Below are 21,561 nucleotides of genomic sequence, written 5' to 3' on the forward strand. Positions count from 1 at the left end.
ATTGTCTCTTAACTACAAAAACAAGGAGTGAGAGAGGGAGAAATACATACATACAGGGAGCATTTACCCCTCTCTTAAAACCAATGATTTTTTGCTATGCATATTATATTTCTACAGAGAATACTTGATATTTGAAGTTTATACTACCATTTGGTCTAATTTTGTTGCTGATGTGTCTCGGTATTTATTTATTTATTTATTTTTGTTTTCCTGAAAGATAGGCAAGTACAGTGCACAAAACTGCAAACTCCACAGCAAATGTTAACTCTTCCAGGAAGGTTTTAATTGAACTTGACAATAAAAGAAAGCCCTAATTCTTGTTGGCTAATGTTAGTTCTCAATATTTTGATGATGCTTTCCAAAATCGTTACGAACCACAGTTTGGAAGTTTCAATTTAGATTCTCAGTGTCTTTCTGGCTGCTGAGAATAACTCCGGGATTAAGATAGGCCACTTTTAACACTGGGAAACTATTTGAGAACACAGCTTAACTTCTGTGGAAGTGCTGCAGAGTGTTAGCATGAATGAATTTTAGATAAGTCTAGAAACAACTCTGCTGTATACAGTAAACAATTTTGCTCTCACTGGTGCAGCCTACTGCAAGCAAGTCTATAATGAGCAAATCAGAAAAGCAGATGTGAAAATAGCAAAATAGTGTGCAACAACCTTCAGATGAGTATTGTTTTCAGAAGCACGACATCACAGGCAAAATGGTGATATCTGAGTTACAATACAGAGTGTATTAATCAAGGATTGGTCAACAGGGGGAAAGAAAAGTTTTCAGTGATTGTTCATTTACCTTAACTAGATGGCCTTATTCATCAGCTGACAAATGTCAAAATGTGTGTAAGAAGTGAACTGAAGAAAATTATGTTGCCTAAGAAACATAAATGGAAGAGAATTTGCAGAGTTAAGAGAACAATTCTGTTAAGGGCAAATAAAAACAAAATTGAAATGTCTTGGTTATTCTCAGGGAAAAACAGAGAGCAGTTGATAGAAATGAAAGCAATTGCAACTCAAAGATTATTTTTAACTTACCAATACAGCAGCAGCAGGTTTTTTATTACCAAAGGAAAAGTTTATTTAATAATAAATGGAAAAAACTGATTGAGCAATGTAATAATTAATTTACTTTAGTTTCCCAACTCCACACATCAGTTACACTGAATTGAGTGACTTTTTGGATCTCAGTGGATCATTTTTTACATAAGGCAGAGCAAAAATTCAAGATATCAGTGATGATTATTTATTTAAGTATGAGTTTTGCTCTTTCTAGGCAACATACTTCACTTATCAGTATGTATCTGACACTTTTATATTTTCTTTCAATAATCCCATGTAATCAAGTACAAGCTTCTGTGGAAGACAACCATGAGTTCTTAACTATTCCTTCTGATACTAGCTGACCTTCCAAATGCAAGAAATGCTAAACAATTTTGAGTAAAAGAGCAGAAACACAGTTATTGAAATAGTTGCTAAAATGCATTCCACCATGCCACTCAAGGATGTTAGTGTCACATCAGGAGCATGTGAGTCACTGGTAAGGGTGTGAATGACTGTGCTGGCATAATTAGAACCTTTTCTTGAAAATCTGCAGTGCCAGTCAACAGATAAGCAGTTAGTGTCAGAGTCAACCTCCTGTGCAAAGCTGCAGCCTGCTAAAAAATAAATAAAAAAGATACTCATACCAGCATTTTTTCTCAATGAAGGCCTACACATTTCAGCAATGGAAGTAAGGCTCCGCTGAAACCATTGGAAAGAATCCCATTGGCCTTAGTGCGCATCTGATGAGGCTTTTTATGAATTAATCGGTTTCATGATATTAAGCAAAATTCTTTATAAACATAGCTTGATAAACCTCTTAGATTGACTAATGTGAGAGTTAATCACCTTAATCTATGAGACAAGTGTCTCCGTTCAGTTCAATCAGTTCAATCAGAGGATGACACAAAGGGTTCCAAGCAATGTTGCTATAATTTCTCACACCTTTTCTTCGCAAACTGCATATCAAAATGAAACTCTCTTAGGATTGGTATATTAGGATATATTCTTATTTTACAAAAATTCTACATATCCTTTTCCAAAATAACGACGTGAAATAGGCCTGGATCTCACCAGGTAAAATTTAATGCAATTGCCTTAAAATAGAGCTACATTGATGCATATATATATATAGCAAGATATATGCAACATATCAAAATACTTTTGCAGTTTGAGCTTGAAATTCTAGTGGGAAAGGAAACAACATACAAAGAAAATGTGAAAAATGATTTCTTCTGTATATTATAGGGACATATTTTTTTTTCTTTTAAAAATGGATCGCTTTCTCAATCTTACAAGACTAAGCCTTCTCACCTGAAAAATATCAAACAACTTAATATCAAATATGATTTAAATGTGACATTCTAAATTCATTATTTTTTTTATTTCCAAGACAGCATGGATAATTTAAAGTGGATTTTAAGATTTTAATCATATCTTTTAATCCTAACTCAAACTGCACAGAAAATATTTCAATGTATGTGTATAAATAAAATCATAAGAGGTAGAATTTTTTTTCTTGTGAATTTTGTATGAAAAGCAATAGCAATAAACCTGCATGGCTACTGAGCAAAGCACTCAAAAGTAAATGAAAGCTTATGTTAAAATTGTCTTTTCAAACTGAGTCTTGTGCATACTGACTTAATATATTTTTTCCTGCTCTCTGTATCTTTGTTTCTACCTATGGTATTTTCTGTTGGATCTTAAGTTCAGATAATGCAAGAAGCAGCAATGAATTTTTTACTAATCATTCATTAAATAAATATCTGCCATATTTGCATGTGTTACCAGTGTTAGTCTCAGTATGTATATACTCTGAACAAATCACAAATGTGAGAGGAATTTGTCTCATATGAGTTAATTTACTGGTTCTGATATTTGTTGTATACTTTTTAATTCCTATACTCTAATTTCTATAAGGAATGAGGTGAGTCAAAGTGAGAAAAAAAAAAAGAAAAAACTGAATATCATCATGCAATTAACATGTCCCATAGTACATTGGTGCAGTAGGATTATTGTATTTTCACAACTCTGCTTATATTTGGAATAACTTGTGCACAAACAACAAGCTTGAAAGCTTTCACAATTCATCGGAAGTTTTCAGGAAAATTGTCAAAATATGAATTTCTATCACGGAGAATATTCTAGTTAAAGAATTCTGTTAGAAATGCACCCTGAGTATGACAAGAAAAGAGAAAAGAGAGGAGAAAACAGGAGTCTGGTGTGACATAGTATATAGAATCACAGAATCTTTTCAGTTGGAAGGGACTTTTAAAGGTCATTTAGTCCAACCCCCCAACAATGAACAGGGATACCTACAGCCAGATCAGGTTGCTCAGAGGCCTCTCCATCCTGACCTTGAGTGCCTCTGAGGGAAGGGGTATTCACCACCTCTCTGGGCAGCCTGTTCCAGTGCCTCACCACCCTTATTGTAAAAAGACTTCTTCCTTATGCCCAATCTAAATCTCTTTTAGTTTGAGATCATTTCTACTTGTACTATACAACAGATCCTGCAAAAAAGTCTATCCCCCTCTTTCTTATAGCCCCCTTTAGATACTGAAAGGCTGTTATCAGGTCTCCCCGGAGCCTTTTCTTCTCCAGGTGAGGCCTCAACAGCGCAGAGTAGAGGAGCAGGATCACCTGCCTCAACATGCTGGCCACACTTCTTTGGATGAAGCCCAGAATATGGTTGACTTTCTAGGCCGTGAGGGCATATTGCTGGCTCATGTCCAGCTTGCCATCCACCAGTACCTTCAAATCCTAGTAGTAGTAGTAGTAGTAGCAGTAGTAGTAGTAGTAGTAGTAGTAGCAGTTGCATTTAGGTTTGTCAACAATGTTTCTGCAAAAAAAAATGTGCTTGTGGAGGCAGGCAGGAGAAGAGTGCATGTTTAGCTTGTTCTGGTGGCTTCACCCTTGGTCATACGGAAAATGTAGGATATGAAGTATTGGGAAAGATCATCTTCCCCCACAGGGGTGAGCACACTGTATTCAGCAGAGAGAAGCTCCAGGAAAGCAGCTTCCAGACGGAATGGCTCTGGAGGATAGCATAGCTGTCACAGCTGAGGGGAGTGAAGTCAGAGCGAATCCTCAAAGGACAAGGAAATTTTGCCCTTTCGTCAAAAATAGAGGGAGAGTTGTCTTTTTCTTTGTTTGAACAGATGTGTTGGGATGGCTAATGGAGTCAGGCAACCTCACCACAAAAAAAAATCTGTGTCCTTGTTCAGTTGGGAAAACAAAAGAAAAAGGAGCATTTTGAAATAGGATTCAAAAGAATGGTGGTATCAGGTAGAAGTCAGAGAAAAGATGGGTGGTACTTCATTTATTTGTGGACAGGATAGAAAGGTAAAACAATAAAAGAGACATAGTTTTTCTGCAAAGAGAAATGTTGGAAGACCAAACAGTTGTGAATACTCACCTTTTCACTTGGGAAAAAAAGGTGGAGGACAAAATTGGGATTCTTGGCTGTTTACAGTCATGTCCTTCAGTAATTCTCTTGTATCTTGCACTATTTCACCTGGATTGTATCCCATTAAAGTGTCAGATTAAGAATGCAGGTTTGGCACTGGTTTGAAGTATTTTTCTGTTGTTAATATTACTGATAATAGACATACTCATTTTTAAACTGGTTAGAATTTATACCATCTTACACAATCTCACACAGGTTTTTGACATTATTCAGTTCAATAAGATGATAAAGAGTGGATTTATTGGTCTGTGGAGGATTACAGTAAAAACACAATGCTCTGCATCAAGGCAGGTATGCACAGATATGAGAAAGGTGTCAGATGTGTGATCATTGCAAATGAATTGACTATGTGATGGCATGACCATGCTCTCAGAGCAGTTACTTTATACCTTTAACAGTGTGAGACGTTGTTTCATAGATTCTCACGGGCAATCATAAATTGCTTTGATATACATACACAAGTCAGTTAAATCAGACATGGAATAAAATAAAAACATGGATACTGAGAGAGAAAAAATTACAACTGAATAGCGGAAGTTGTAATAAAGCTATACGTTCTACAGTGTTAGCAATCTGCCACGTGCAGACTGATCTTCAGCAAGTCACTCAGAAATGTACATGCAACTAGAAATTATGACTCAGATTCTCCTTTGATAATTGGTTTACATTGTTCCAGGGCAGATATCAGAAACCCAGCGCCTGAAAGTAGGAACTAAAAAGTGAGTCAATGAGCTGAAGGACCATCCTCTGTTGATTGTTCTCTGCTTCCATGATTTCACTGAACATCAGGAGGAGTGGCAGGTACTATTATAGGACTACCTATAGTCTTTCGTAGTTAGACATTTAGCACAGACTACAGGCAGTCCTCAGCATGCTGTTTGGATGTGACCTTTTTGGAGAGTATGAGAGTTTAATAATATGGAACTAGCTTTTCCATGCATGTTAGTCTCACTAAGAAGGAACAGCAAAAGTTGTGTGCATTTCATGATATATAAAATTGAGAGACATAATCTGCTACTGAGAAGAGAACTTCCCTGTCTTATTTTGAGTGCCAGGTAAGTGAAAGTGTGATCTGAGTAATGGGAGGCAGGAGCAGGAGGGACAGAAGAAGCCAGTAGCTGAGTGAGACCCCTGCATCTGTTGACAACAACGCAGGACCTTGGCTCAGGTGCCTGTGGCATGCAGCTTAGACATCAATTACTGATTCAGAAGTTAATTTTCCCCTTCAGCTGTAAATGGGAAATTTATCCAATTAGCTTTAATCGTTAAAAAAACTGTATAGACACGGGCACCTAATGTCCATTTCTGATTCAGTCTCTTAGGCCCCAGGGACTAACATGTCTGAAGCTCAGTCAGTTACTTAAGGTCTTTCTTGTTTTACGTATGTGGAATTTTTATCTTTCAGAGACTCCTAAGTCTCCCCACTGACAAAAGAACCAGTCTAAATTTCCCATATCTATCCCTCGAATGACTCCATTAATGCCATGTCCTTAATTTTCATGATGTTTCCAGTCTGAATATTTCCCCAAAATCACATATTTTCCCTTTAAATCTTGAGGCATTACCTACTCAAAAAGAGATTACAGTAGTGGTTCTTATAGAAAGAGTTTTTTTTTTTTTTCTGTGTTCACTGAGACTTCAAAGACACCCAGAATGGCCTTCTAGGATGCAAACATTCAGGCAGATTTAAACACTGACATCACTATACATCTCATATATAATTAAACTTTCAGAATTACAAAAGTGAACTCCAGGACTGGTCAAGCTGCTACAGCTAGGTAGAGCCCTGGAGGGCTAAAATCTTGCCAATAAATCATTAGAGCAGAGCAGTGTGCTTCCCATGCTCTCTTTATCACAAACTTTCCACTTTTAAAAGGGGAAGATGGTAAAGAAGCAGGATGTGTTTGCTCTACACCTGCTAGAGAAATTCTTATGCCTGAGGAGTTGCCAGATGCCCGATGGCTTTCTAGCCCCTTTGTTGTGATGCATCAACATGAGCTCTGTGATCGTTTTCCTAGCTAGAGCAAGCAGGTAGGGGATAATACTAATTCTGATTCTGTAAATTCCTATCTTAGTTTTGATGCATCTTGGGACATGTGGAACATGAGCTCTGAAGTCTGGAAGCTAATGGCACCATTCTAAACTTTCAGAAGCAGAATTTAGCTCAAGACTAAAAGACTTAAAGTTCGGGATCTATAAGCAGTTATTCCGTGTTCATGCTGGGTAGCTCATTGTAGCCAGTGAAAGCTAACTCATTATAATTCAGATGAGCCTTAAAAGCAGTTTGGCTGACCATATCCAGCCACACAGCTGATTTGTGCACCAGGAAATCACTGTTCCCCATAAGCCCCCTATTGTGTCTATTGGTTACATGCAGATGTCTCTGATAATCTTGGGCATCTTGGTGGACGCCTATAATGGGGCAACAAAATCACATCATGGTTATGATTACATTCAACAGAATTATTAAGTTCAATTGATTACATTATCTAGTGGCTTAGTTTAAATGCACAGGCATTTGAGATTCTCCAAGGTAGATCTGTAGATGTAACAGAGCACATACGTTAGACTCATGACCTTGCAGAACAATAGAGAGAGCCTGCACAGGAGAACCTAGGGAATGCAAAACAAACTGATCCTCAGACCTCTCTAGTGGGAGACACCTATACAGATATTTACATGTAACGGCTGAATTTGAATGGAATATCTCCTTTTGCCTGACTTTCCTTGTGATGTGAGTCACCAAATTTGAACATGATTTGAGTATCTGCCTCATAACTTCTCTCCCCATTGTGGTGTTTATTCCAGAAAAATACAAACTGGTTGAAGTGACAGAAAATCCTTCCTTTGTGGGCAGCATAACATTAGAATAAAGGCTTTCTGAGCTCTTTTCATAGCAATACAACAAAGTTTTTGAGATATCTAGTTGTAAAATAATTTGCCACATTAAAATTATGTGGGCTGCTCAAAAAGTAATGCTTCCTATTTCATTGTGTCAGCTCACAACATCAGAAGCAGCTGTCAGCAGTACGGCAGATGTTCGTAGTAGAGCAGTAGAGGTTGAACCCTCCCATCAAAATTCCGTTACGTTTGTTGCTGTGCAACAAATGGCAGCAGAGATGCAATGTGACAAAATGGTTTCTGACATGGAGATACATATAAAGCAATGGCGTGGAACTGAATTTTTTGTGAAGAAAAAACTGCACCCATTGACATTCATTGGCACTTTCTGAACATTTATGGAGATCTAACAGTGGATGTGAGCACAGTGAAGTGATGGGTGATGTGTTTTGGCAGTGGTGACAAAGACGTGAAAGGCAAGCCATGCTCCAGAAGCCATGCAGATGCTTATGAGCTCAGCATGTAGGCTCTTCTTGTTCATTGGTGGCAAAAATGCCTAGTTAATGGCAGTGACCATGTTGAAGAATAGTGCTTTGTAGCTGAGAATTTTCTCCATCAAATAGTGCTACAGTACTTTTTGTATCTGTTGTAGTTTCCATGGAAAGAAATAGGAGGCATTACGTTTAGAGTAACTCATGTATACGGAGTATACTTATCTTTCTAAAACTAACATGTTCTGGCCTTCTTTCATAGACAATGTAATGATCAAACAGGAGAATCATTTCACTGTAAAAGGGGCCCATGAGGTGGGTCAAATTAATTACTCTCTGGATATGCCTATTTTTCTTTATTGATTGAAGGAGGACACACATTTTACTAACTAAGGTTTAGCTTTCACATATTCTAGATGCCAAAATGGCGTGAAATGAATCCAATTTTTTTTTTTCTGCACAAAGAACAAGATACAATGAGAAAAAAATTGTGAAGATTGTTTCTTAGAGAAGCAGATTTTTATGTCTCACTCTAACTATTTTAATAATCTTTCAGAGTTACTTTGGAGCAGAAAAAGGCTCAAGGAGTACTTCCTGGCATTGCTAAAAAAAAAAGAAATCTTGAATTTAGCAGCCAGTAACTGAAATAAACTGTGGTGTTTAAGTTCATTTGGTCACATCACTATATCAGTTCTAAACTTGATATGGTATGGGGTGGTCTCAGCCCAGATCATACAGGTTAGATGCTATAGACAAATATTTTTATCATAGAAACCACTGTCACTGCTGCTTGCCATCCAACTGAGACACTGAAATTTAGCTGGAAAAGAATGGACTACAGTACCAAGGACAGGCTTGACAAACATTGCATTATTGGTAAAGCATGAATAAGCGTCTATGGTGGCTTTTCCACTGCTGCCCCCACTCTGTGGAACGGGTGACATCAATTTTTAGTGTTGTCAGCTGAACTATTGCATCATACATTGTAAATCAAAGATCGACTAAATTGCTTTTCTGTTTGTCCTTCAGCACTTTAAAAACATAACCCGACTGTTAACAAGAGGTTATGCTTTTTAAATTTTATTTTACCTTATATTAGTGTCTTATGCTTGATATCGAAATATACATTAAAAGAAGAAAGAAGATAAACCCTTGAAAAAAAGCTGAAAATGAACAATAAATTTTTGTGTTATCATTGTTTCTTTTTCAAACATATTCTCAAAACAAATTCCAAACCCTGATTTCAACAGGTCACATAATAACCTGCCAGAGGGAGTGTCTTTGATTTCTTCAGAAGGATCTGTTTTCAACATTTTGTGTAAGGCAGAAAAGGAAAACTATAATCAGCAACCAATAATATAATGCATCAGTCTCATGCAAGAAGACTCTATATTTTAATATCCTTTTAAATATTCCCCAAATATATCAATAATTAATTGCTAACACCTGGCAGGATCCATCTGGCAATATCCCTTCATTACTGGCTGACTGAATACTGATTTTGTTCAGCATTCAGATGCAAGATCATGTGCTGATGATTTCTACTGAATATGTAAAACAATAAGTATCTAGCCAGGTGTTGCTCAGACATTAGAAAAAAATAAAACTGGTATTCAGGTTGAAGCTTTGCTTTTAATTAAATTAGAAATTTGTATATGTATAGTTACCAATAAATTCTATGTTAAGTTTATTTTTATTACGTATCATCTGCTTATGGGAATATTTTTAATAAAAGACATCTACTAATATGTATTGAAGCATCCTTTTCCTACCATATTGTCATGTTGTACTGTATATTCAACCATGAACCATAAACTACTCTTTTTATGGACTAGATAAAAGACAAAACTTATTTTTCAGTAAATGCCAGTACTTCCAGGTAGTGAGTACTTACCCTGGATAATGAAATTATGTTAATGATACATTTACCAATTAAAGGATGATTAATTGCACACTTCTCTTCCAGTATTCTAGGGATCTAATTTTCAAGCACACTACTTGTCGCAACTCTGGCAGTATTTTCATAGTAATGTTTTACTTCACTCCAGCATCCTGTTTCTTATAAAAATGCTCTTATAAACAGAACAATTATTAATTAGAATTGGATGAGAACAGTAGTTTGCTACATTTTAGCTTCAATAATACTTCATATTTTTTTGAAATTTAAAATATCTTTTAAAGGAGATATACTAACTCTTTCTGAGTATGCTGAGCAATTAAATGATCTTTGTGTCGGTTGTAGTTTCCATGGAAATAAATGGGAGATATTATTTTCAGAGCTGCCGATGTATTTTAAAATAACATTGATGAAATAAGACTTAATAAAATGACAAACAATGATAATTTATGAGGCAATAAACTATCCCAGGTTGTTGGGTTTTTTTTTTCAGTAACTGCATTCCTTCAAACAAAGTATTTTTTCAAACAGTCAAAGCTATACTACACATCTAAGACCAGTGACTACAGACCGCTGTGGGTAATGGGTTATGTGCTCTAAACAACAGTGACTCAAATAGGATATGACAGTCATAGTAAACACAAAACTCGATAGCAAATGCACCTGGTGTGACATAATGACAAAAAGAAGTATGCAGACAGGAAAGACACAGGCAGTTCTGTAATTTAGAGAAGTCTACAATATCGGTGATCCTAGTAACAGAACATTAGCATTCTGGCCAAGAAAACTACTTAAAAAGTTCTTGAGACATCAGAGAAAGCATACAAAATAATCTGAAATATGACTTAAGAGCTGGAGAGAACATATTGTAATGAGGGGGTGATAAAATTTCCACACTTGTAGGAAATTCAGAAAATATATAAAATATTTTCATAGTAGGAGTGAGCAAACATTGGAACATGCTGCCACAAGAGGTTGTGGAAACTTGGTCTTTCAAGATATTCAGAACTTGGCTGGACAAGTTCATCACTGCTGAACACTGCCCTGATCTGTGCAAGTGACTGGGCTAAATAATATGCAAATGTTCCTTTCAAACTAAATTATAATATAATTTGGGGGTTATATAGTGATATATACTGATATACATTGATTCTTCATCTGCAATGAATAAAAGGCTGAGAGGTGATCTGATTATTATGTGAGTATCTTCCCAGGCAGAAAATCTTACACATCTTTAATTTGACATACACAGTTAAAAGAAGACTTGTAATATAGAATCCAAATGAAAAATAAGTGAGATTTTTGAAATTGTAAAGTGGTAAATAGTTACCAAAGAATCAGGGAAATTTTTGGAACTCAAGTATCTTCATGTTTTTGGATCAGAAGTGGATTTTCTTGAAATCATAGCTTATCTGCATCTCAATCGAATATCAGTTATTGGGCTAGAAAGGGGGATACCTGAATGCAATTGTTTAAAATATATTATCTTGTATATGCAGATCAGCTTTGGTGACCTAAGGGTCTCTTTGGTCTTTAGAGTTTGCTGAAGCAAATAAATTTTTTGTTAACACTGTGAATCAATGCATAGGGATTTCAGTAGTTTGAAACCCAGTAGCTGGTATGTAGGGTACTATTCATTTATACAGTGGTTGTTGAGATTTTAGAGGGTATGCACTGGCATACCCTTTCGGTGTGATATCAGAGAAAAAAGACAGAAGATACTCTCTGCACATAGGGGATAAAAACATCTATTCACAAAACAGGCTTGTTTTTCTCTAATAAATAGAGACTGTTTCACCATGTGCTTGGGCCCTCAAAGTGTATTTCAAAGTCTCCTCTTTCGAAATATTCTATGAAATACATTTTGTACTGATGGGCCGAATATAAACACCTCAGGGTCTGTCATAAGGAATAAACATAGCCAGGCGGTAGCATTTTCATAACCTCTTATCATGTTAGCTGTCTAGAACTCCTCTTCCAAATACTCTCTTTTCCTTTCCAGTCTCAAAAGCACACAAGGTTTCAAAGTGGTTTCATGGGCATTTACTCATGAATCATCATAGAATTTGCTTCCCTGAACATTTTTGCAAAAAAATTTATTTTGATTTTTATTTGTGGATATCATATGAGGGTCAAAAGATAATGTAAGTGACTCAGTACCTTTGGGAAATACTTGAACATGTACATAGTAATCTTGTTTATTTTTTTCTTTAGGAAACAGCATTTTTTTTTTTTGTAAACAGATAATATTTACATGTATTTTGAAGAAACATAACATAAATTTATGGTATTGCAAAACATGCACATTCTGAGAGAACAATCTCTGCATGCATTTAGAGTTATCTCTGTGAAATGCTGTTATAAAAAATGAAGTTACTATTTTTTGCCCTTCTCAGGGACAGGCACCAATTAATGTGACTAGTAGCCTCATCCAAAAAAGGGGAATTAAACTTATGTCAATGTTTTCTAAAGAGTGATTATTAACCTCTGTACTAATTCAGTTGGCAAACCAACAGAGTATTTGCTGTACTTCAAATATTAATTTTCTTTGAACTTTTTTTAACCAAGTGCTGCCTTTGGGGCTGCGTTTAAAGTTATATGGATTGGGTTCAGCTGTTTTAATTAAGAATATTCAATTAACCCAAACAAAGCTGACTCTGAAGGCTAACATTTTCAAAACTGGTAAATGACTAGCAAGTAAATAACTGCTGAATTAAAAATAATTTATTTATTTCCTCTAGAAATCTTAAGTCAAATAAAATTTCTTTGCTTATTTCCTTATTAAATAATTAGGTAATCAATGCACTATTTAGCTGCTGGAGTGACATTCGGTAATTAAAAGGAACAATACTGTAATATCATTGATGTGGAAATTATGAGTGTCCCATGAAATCTTGCTGAAAATTCGATCATTTTAAGATGAGATATTATACTGCAGCTTTGTTTTTAAGATCTTAAATCTCTTAAAGCATTTTTACTGATACAAGGTCAGGCAGTTTATTCATCACTGCATGTTGGCTCACAGGATTACATTTCCTAGACCACAGTATTCTGGGATAAATGCTATGCCCCTCAGTGCAGCCAGCCTGTTGTGTCCTTCAACACTAGTGACCCATCCAGTTCTTTTCCTTTTCCCACCTCAGAGACTCAGCTCCAAGGATTCTAAAACCAGTCCCCTGCACACATCCCTGGTTGTCCTCTCCTACTCCTCAGCGCCAAGTGGCTATCAGGTTTTAGCGTACGTGTGTGCATCTGGCTATTCTGGTATAATGCTAGGGGAATCTGACATGCTTCAGCAGGAAAGTTAAACCTGACCAACAGGAAAATTATTGGGAATTATTCATATGTAGGAAGAACAGTCCAGGAATGAGACAACCCGACAGAAGACAATGAATCTTCTTCCTCAAGTCATCAAAACTCAGAATTTTTGTTTATGAAATGCTTACATGTGGAGATCGTCATCTCCTATCAATCACAGAAACCCAAAAGAGGCAGAGACACTACTGGGAAGGGAGGAAAGAGCAGAAGCAGTTTTTTCCTCCTTTCTAAAGTCATGTTACCCCAGTCATAATTTCATAGAGTCTCAATTTTCTGCCTTGAGCTTTAAATTTCCAGCAGCTCACATGAAGTGCAGCTGGTAATTCACGGCTGTACTGGAATTAAAAATTAGCTGATGATTTTGGGAAGGCTTGTGGGTAAATTCTTGCCAGAACCGTGAACTGATTAAGGGTATGAGATTAATTATAACAAAGAACTGTGAATCTAAGACCATGTTGGGGTGTGTATTTGTATCTGAAGCTTGGAATATATGGTGTGTTAGTAACTAAGGAAAAGGAACTCCAATAAATAGGAAGAAAATGAAGACAGTTCTAAAATCACTTTCAATTGTTACCTCAATAAAAGGGTAGATTTCGTATGCAAAATATGTATTTAAAATTTCACTGTCCCTAACAGACTTAATGAGTACCATTTTTACTTCTTTTTCTCTCTTAATATGTTGGATTGAGGGATTTAATCCCACTTAAAGTTCAGATCTTATTGTTGCCTTACTACGAAGGCTTCACTGCCACAGATAGATCACTGCTTTAAAAAATGAAGTACACATCTGATTTTCTCCGAGGCCTTTCTTAAAAAAACTACTCTAGCTTTTCAGAACTGAGACAAACCCCCAAATCTTAATTGGTCTCTATAGGGAAACTGGTGTTTAGGATGAAAAAAGACACCAACTACAGAAATAGAAAAAAGAATATGACAGTACTGGGCTATTAGCTGACTAACTTATGCCACTGTGAGTCAGTGTGGACCCTAATTGCCTTGATATAAATCCTTTCCCAAGGCAGTAAGAGTTATAATGAGAACACACAGTATAGAACTCAGATTTCTTCCTTAATTTTTTAAAATTTATTTTTCACTTAAAAGATTTTTCCAGTCATCTGTCTGCAAAATAAATCCTATTTACTGCAACAGATTTTCTCTCATTCAAAACGCCGATTTATTGACTCCGTCTGGACTGATACGTATTTTCTTGCACTCTGTGTAGTCCATTAAAACTTATCAGAAAGTCTATCTCTTCAATAGGCCTCGTGCACTGAAGAGGTTCTAAAAGGACCTTATTAGTTCTGCTGTGCTCAAAAGCCTTTGAAGTTTTTCTGAACAAGTAGTCCTGTAGCAACAGAATTATGCCTTTAAAATAATGGTTTATTAAAAGTTATAACTAATTTTGTATAAGATCTTGTAAAACTTTGTGTAACTACAAAAAAAAAGAAAGAAAGAAAGAAAGAAAGAAATGGTCAGAAGAAAGTATTTAGTCAGACTGACTGTTCTTTTTCTTTGAAAATCATGTCCTTCTCTATACTGGGAATTCTTCCTGAAATCTGCATTCTGCTTGAAAAGAGTATATTTAGCTGCCTTTTTTCTTGAAGTAAAAAAGGAACATCTTCAGTAAAAGCAGGTCAAAAAGAGGTTAGAAGTTACAGCTTTGGGAGGTTCTTTATGCTAATTCAGACATTATTCTGGAATTTAGTTCTTTCATTTCACAAAAGTGCCCTTTAATTTCTAAGTAATATGGAGGTATCCAGAGAGGAAATAGTCTTCTATTCTCTGATACAGCTGCCATCTTACAGGATACAAAGTGTTGGTGTTAAGACTATTGGAATTATTGCAAAAATGCATGGAGTAAAGTACAGAGTAAACAGTTCACCTTGTACCATATGTATTTTTAACTCTGCCAGAAGAAATTGCTGTACACTTTGAAATCTCTGTCTTCGCACATTTCAGCTATCTGCCAGGTGCTGATAGTGAGAATCAAAGATTCCTGGTAACTGAAATTGAACACACTAAGCATAGTGCGAGAGTCTGAAATCAGGTTTGAAATAAAAATCTAGTAACAAAGACAAGTTTAACTAGATTTCATTATGCTTCATTAACTTTCCTCTTCAGTAATTTTTCATAGATCACTCCTCAACAGAGTATAACCCTTAAATCCATAAGGCACTGCGATACAGTTAGCACTCTTAGGAGGAGAAAGTAGAGTACAAAAGACATTACTGTTGCTCCTAGAAGATTGTATTGATCTAACGTCTTGCCTACTCCATAAATCTTACAGTGGTGTCATCAAGCTTGCAATTTTAGAGCAAGATTGCTTATGCCAAAGATTCATTTTCCCTATTACATTACAGTCATAAGCAATCACACTAAAAATATCCTTGAATATCTGTTGCTATTATGCAATCCGTACTACATGACACCAAAGTACATACAAATATGTATTTTATTCTGCTTAAAAAAAAATTGATACTGAAGTATTAATTGCCTCCTAAGGTGTGTCTTCTGCCACATGCAAGAACTTTTTTTTTAAATAGTAAATAAAGAATGTCCTGTAGTAAAAAACATTTAATATATTATAAGGTCTTATTAATTGTTATTATAACTGTGGTGATACTTAAAAGCACGATGTCACCCACTCCCATTTTCTTTGATGTTTGTAACAGCAGGCAGAACTTAAGTGCTAATGAATTCTTACACCATACTAATATAGAATATCTTAAGTCCATCAGGATAGGAAGGTAGCGAGTGTGTCAGTAGGTCTTCTCAGCTAAACAAGCTGGGTACATGCTGAAGACTCCTTTTCAGAAAGGCAGGTACATTTCAGAGTGTTAAAACTGACTTACACCAGATACTACTAAGTAGATGAAATTAGTCTTCAGTAATTCCAAGAAACAGACGTTCTTTCTCACATTTCCAACTTATGCTAAGCTATATTTAAGTTATAGCTTTCAGGTCTTCAGCTCTAGATTTATTGAAGAGACTATATTATGAATGCATCACCACTGCTCCCCAGGAGCAATGTTTGGCAAAAGCTTATGCTGTGTACATTCTTTTCCATAATTTCTTCCCTTCAAATCAAAACATTGCAGCACCTGAAGCAGTGAAATGGACTAGATGACCATGTGTATTCCCAACCCTAAATTTCTATGTTTATTAGAGCTACTTTGTTAAGCATATTTAGGTTGACCATTGATGGATTTGTTATCATTCAGTAAATAGCTCACTAAAAAAGCAAATTCAATAATCAATCAATTAGCTGTTCATTCATCTTTATATCAGTCAAGAAGTGACTTCTATCATGAATGTTAATGTCTTGATTTAACTTAAAAGCACTGCAGCTCAAAAATATTAGTACATAGGGCTTATTCAAAATTATTTTGCCTTATCTATGAAGCATTTGTAAACCACTGGCTTTCTCAATAACTCTAAGTCATGATAAATAAAAATTTGTCTCAGTAATTGCCATGAACTAAGTTAAGAGCAGGAATGGTAGTACAAGCCCAGATCAAATATCTATTTAACACTTTTTTTTGTGTAACAGACAATAGCAAGTGGTGAATGTCTATGGAAGAGAACAGTATAAAATAGTGATATTCCCTGGCATATTATCCCTTTACTATCATTTAGTATTTAGCTTCCTATATTTTCTCAGGTCTATAGGAGTATCCGTTTTATAAAACATTATTCCCTCAGAAACATGTTCCTTCTTAAGACATGAAGCCAAGCAGTATTTGCACATAAGAGTTCTGAGTCTGTGCAGTTTTCAAAGGTCTCTTTCTTACGTTAGTGGTCTTCTGGAAGTAAAACAGGCTTAAACAGGAAGCAGTAACATTCCACACAGGTACCCATAGCTCAGATGCACTTCTGATCCCCAATACAAGCTCAATATTTTAGCTAGAAATAAATAACGTTCAAAAATGACATGGCTCATTCTTTATATCTGAGATTAATACCATATCATAACTGTCAGAGTGAACAGCTTCCATCAGTTTGCTTTTACATTACTGATGGCAATCAAGGAAACCAAAAGTTGCAGAGTTATTAAGGCTTTTACTGTCAAAATTCAAAAGTAGCTCTTGGAATGAGTAAGTTCATCTAATCAGTGATGCAATTAATTGTGACTGATTCTAGCCAACTATCTTCTCCAGCTCCCTGTTGTGTATAAAAACATAGACTTTTCTAGAATGGGAAGTATTAAATTGAGTGATCTTTATTACTTGATTGAACTACTTTAATAATAGCACAGAGAAAGAAAGAAGCAAACAAAAGATTAGTTGGTAGTGAAGCATAGGTAAATTTAAAAACTGCATTATCAGTTAAAACTCTATCAACTGGACAGAAACAGTTCAGTAAAAAAATAGGATCAACATTTTTTCTACTAGATATGGATAATATATTACTTTTGATTTAAATGCATATTTAAAGAACTTGTATCATATTTTCTGTTTTTCCTTTAATTATATAGATACTTAAATAGCTTAGGCACTTTCCAGTACTTAGAGCAGTAATGTGAACCACTGTGACTTGCTTCTCTTCTACTCCATCATATCCAATGTTAGCATATATTCTAAATATGTTGTGCTCATGTTTTCAAGACAAACATGCAGTTTCTGCAAATCGTTTGTTTAAAAAAGGAAATTCTCAGACTTTGGAACTGAACTACTTTAGCACTCCACCTAACAGTTCTTCGTCATAGGTCATGGCTTCGTATAATCCAGGGTTCGATCCTAACAGAGATCCTGAAGGTGGCTTCAGCAAGGGATTTTGCTCTTAAGAGAGCTTAGTAGAGTTGAGAAAATTGATTAGCTGCTTTTTGACATTCATGCCAGAGAGCAATCATAGGCATGTTTGATTTGCTAATATAAAGGAAGTCTAGGTACCAACACCTTTTCCCTGGAGATTTCCTGTACTTTGCATTTAAAATCCATACAATATCAATGCATTTTCTTAGAGGTTTTGATCTAGTTGTACAAAATATCTTTTTCTGTAAAATTTCTGACTGTGGTTCCTCCTGCCATTTCAGATAATGGCTAAGTGGATCTTTGCACGTGGAGGGGGTGGTGAAGCCTCCTGGCAGACCGGGAGTTCTCTCCTTATGCAGCGGAGAAACACGTGGTCCCTCTGCAGCTTATGGAGTAAGAATCTCAGCTTTGAACTCTCTCTGCTCTGATTTATTGGCCTCAATTTTGATATCATATTTAGTATATTAACATTCCTCCTCAGATTGTTGCCACTGTTTTATTTTAGACCCGTCTACGGTTTTCATAGAATCATAGAATCATAGAATGGCCTGGGTTGAAAAGGACCTCAAAGAGCATCGAGTCTCAATCCCCCTGCTAAGTGCAGGGTTGCCAGCCACTAGACCAGGCTGCCCAGAGCCACGTCCAGCCTGGCCTTGAACACCTCCAGGGACGGGGCATCCACAACCCCCCTGGGCAACCTGTTCCAGTGCATCACCACCCTCTGTGCGAAAAACTTCCTCCTAATATCTAACCTACATCTCCTCTGTCTCAGTTTAAAACCATTCCCCTTTTAAAACCCTTCCACTTTTCCCTTTGTTTTCTCCAGGGCATGGGTCCGCAGGTCCCCTGCCGCATTAGCCACCGGACCAGTCAGTCCGGGCCATCATTTCATGTTCACTATGCCCAAGCAACTTCTCAGCACCATGTCTCCCACCAGACCTTCTCTGTTTGTAAACAGCAGGCCTAATGCAGCATTTCTCCTGGTAGGGTCACTCCCCAGCTGCTTCAGGTAGTTGTCTTCCACATACTCCAGAATCCTCCTAGACTGCTTCCTCTCAGCTGTCTTGCATTTCCAGCAAATGTTGGGTAAGTTAAGTTCCCCAAAGAACAAGGGCTAGTGATTATATGACTTCTGCCAGTTGCTCATTGAGTGCTTCATCTGCCTCTTCATCTTGGTTGGATGGTCTATAACAGCAGACTCCTATCAGGATGCTCACCTTATTGGCCTTTCCCCTGATCCTTAGCCATAAGGATTTGACCATATCATTCCCAGCACTGAGCTCTACAACATTGAAACACCCTCTAACATAAAGAGCCACCCTACTGCCTCTCCTTCCTTGCTTATCCTGTCTAAAGACCCTACAGCCTTCCACTGCAGCACTCCAGTCGTGAGAGTGATCACACCATGCTTTGGTGATGCTGACTAAATCGTAGTTTTCTTATTGCACAATGGCTTCTAGCTCCCACTGTTTGTTGCCCATGCTACATGTATTGGTGTAGATGCACCTTAGCTGGGCTATCAGTGTCACCCTCAATTCTGGCATGCTGCCATTAAGCTCTTCACTGATGAGCGTGGATTTATCCCCTTCCTCTTTCAAACCTAAAGCCTTCTCAGTGAGCCTCGCCCCTCCTAGGGTAGAATACTTTTCCCTCTCTGAGATACATGGATCCCATCTCCTGCCAGCAAGTCTGGTGCTGAAGAAATTGTCCCATGATCAAAATAAAATAAAATAAAATTCCTCTGGTGGCACCAACCTTTCAGCCCTGTATTGATCACTTGGGTTTTCTTGTTCCTCTCATTATCTTTCTGTGTTACTGAAAGGATAGAGGAAAACACCTCTTCCACTCTCTTAACTAACTGCCCCAGTGCCCTAAGGTCTCTTTTGATAGGCCTTGGGCTTCCCTCCATGACAATGTTCCTGAGAGAGGGCGGTGCTGAGTTCTAGTTTGGAGGCACAATGTGAAGACATGGCCACCTCATCTATTTTCTGCTGTGTTCCAGTAAAGTGAGTTGTACACCTTCATGGGAAATAAGCAGAAAGAAATAAACGTGTTTCCAACACCAGTTTCTCTCCCTCACAGGAAAAGCCCAGAAAAAAAACTCTGAAGCTGACTAACATTCCAGATGCTAAAAAAGCCAATATTATTTTACTTGGAAACAACTATGCACTGCCTATAGTTTTATCTGCTAAAGTTAGCGTACTGCTTTCTTGCATTTTGTACATTGCAGAGTGCATCTTTTGGTATAAAGACAAAAGCACAGCCAAGCTGCAGATGCTCATGTTATGTGCAGTGCACATTACAGTGTTCCTGCTAGTTTAATGCTAGTCTAAAAAATTAATTCAACATTCTATTACTGGGAGAATCATAGGAAGAAAATAGTAATTCTTAAAAATATACTGAGTTGAGTGCATAAGTATGTTTTGAAAAAAAATGAGAAAGGTTAATGGTAAGAGAAAGTGAACAGATACACGATAATATTAGTGTTAGGTTTCACGGAGCAGAAATGTTACCTGAAAGCAGGCAGAGGAAACACACAAGGGAAAAAAATATTGTTTTAATATGAGAACAAGAAGCAGAGAAGAGAAACTTAAAGACAATTCAAGCTTATAAACTAACTGAATTTAGCAGGAAGTGAGGAAGAAATAGTATCTATTTCAGTTGCTTGCAACAGAAGCTGGTTATAAAATGGAAAATGACACTGTCAAATCCATTGCTTCAGAAATCAGATATAGCTGAAATAAGTTGATGTTCCAGATTATAGCATGAGAAGTTGAGGTACTCACTTAAAAACTTCTGTCATATTCTCTTTCTGCAGTGTTTAAAACACCATTTAGAAAATAGTCAGGCATGGGATCTAAGTTGACTAAAATATGTGCATAAAAGATCCAGAGGTCGTTAAAAATGTAATATTTCTGACATTACTTGTAGAATAATTGTGGAAAAGATCTTTGTATATTACTAATGATAATTTACTCAACTTGATGTATTATGGCAAGTACTTTTAAATAGAATTAATGTGTATTAACAGCCATCTGAATGAAATTTGTTGTTGATGAAAACACAAATAAATACAAATACCTTGATGCAAACACGAAGAAATTTTGCTTCAAATAGTGTAACTATTTATTTTAATCTGCTTATATACATGCATATGTATATGTTTATTTTACTCTGTATCTAAAATCCTTTCACATTTGAGGTTGAAGTTCACCTGCCATTTATTACTACTGAAGAAATACCTTTGTGCTGACTTGTATTTAGTTCGGCCTAGAGGTGTATACAAGCATGCAACTGTGAATATAAAAACCATATAGAATGTCTTCACAAATATTTTGAACAGAAAAGTCTTTATACTTTATCAGTGGTTGGCTTGCTTTCTTTTAAAACCCTTAAAACTTTGAAGATATTGCTGTTTTTTCATAAACTTTATAGTACTTCAATGGCACGTTGTCCCATTTGAAAATATCTTGTCAGAGACTTGAGATACAAGCTCTGAATGCCACAGGTCTGGGAATGGGACTTTCTTCATTATATTTCTTATGCTTTGTGGATCCTTTCCTCTGATACCATATTTTCCCTTTCAATACCAGTTCATAATTGGTGTCTCAGAGGTCTCGATGTCTAACCTCTTGCACCTGACGGAACTTGATAAGCAGATGATTCAAACAGCTCATAAAATACTTGCTGGGTCATTGTAAAAACTGACTGAGCAGACTGCTGAATCCCCTGGCACAGTGCCACGTGGCACTGCTGG

This window comes from Numida meleagris, chromosome 3 (genome assembly GCF_002078875.1).
Source record: "Numida meleagris isolate 19003 breed g44 Domestic line chromosome 3, NumMel1.0, whole genome shotgun sequence".
Lineage (NCBI taxonomy): Eukaryota > Metazoa > Chordata > Aves > Galliformes > Numididae > Numida > Numida meleagris.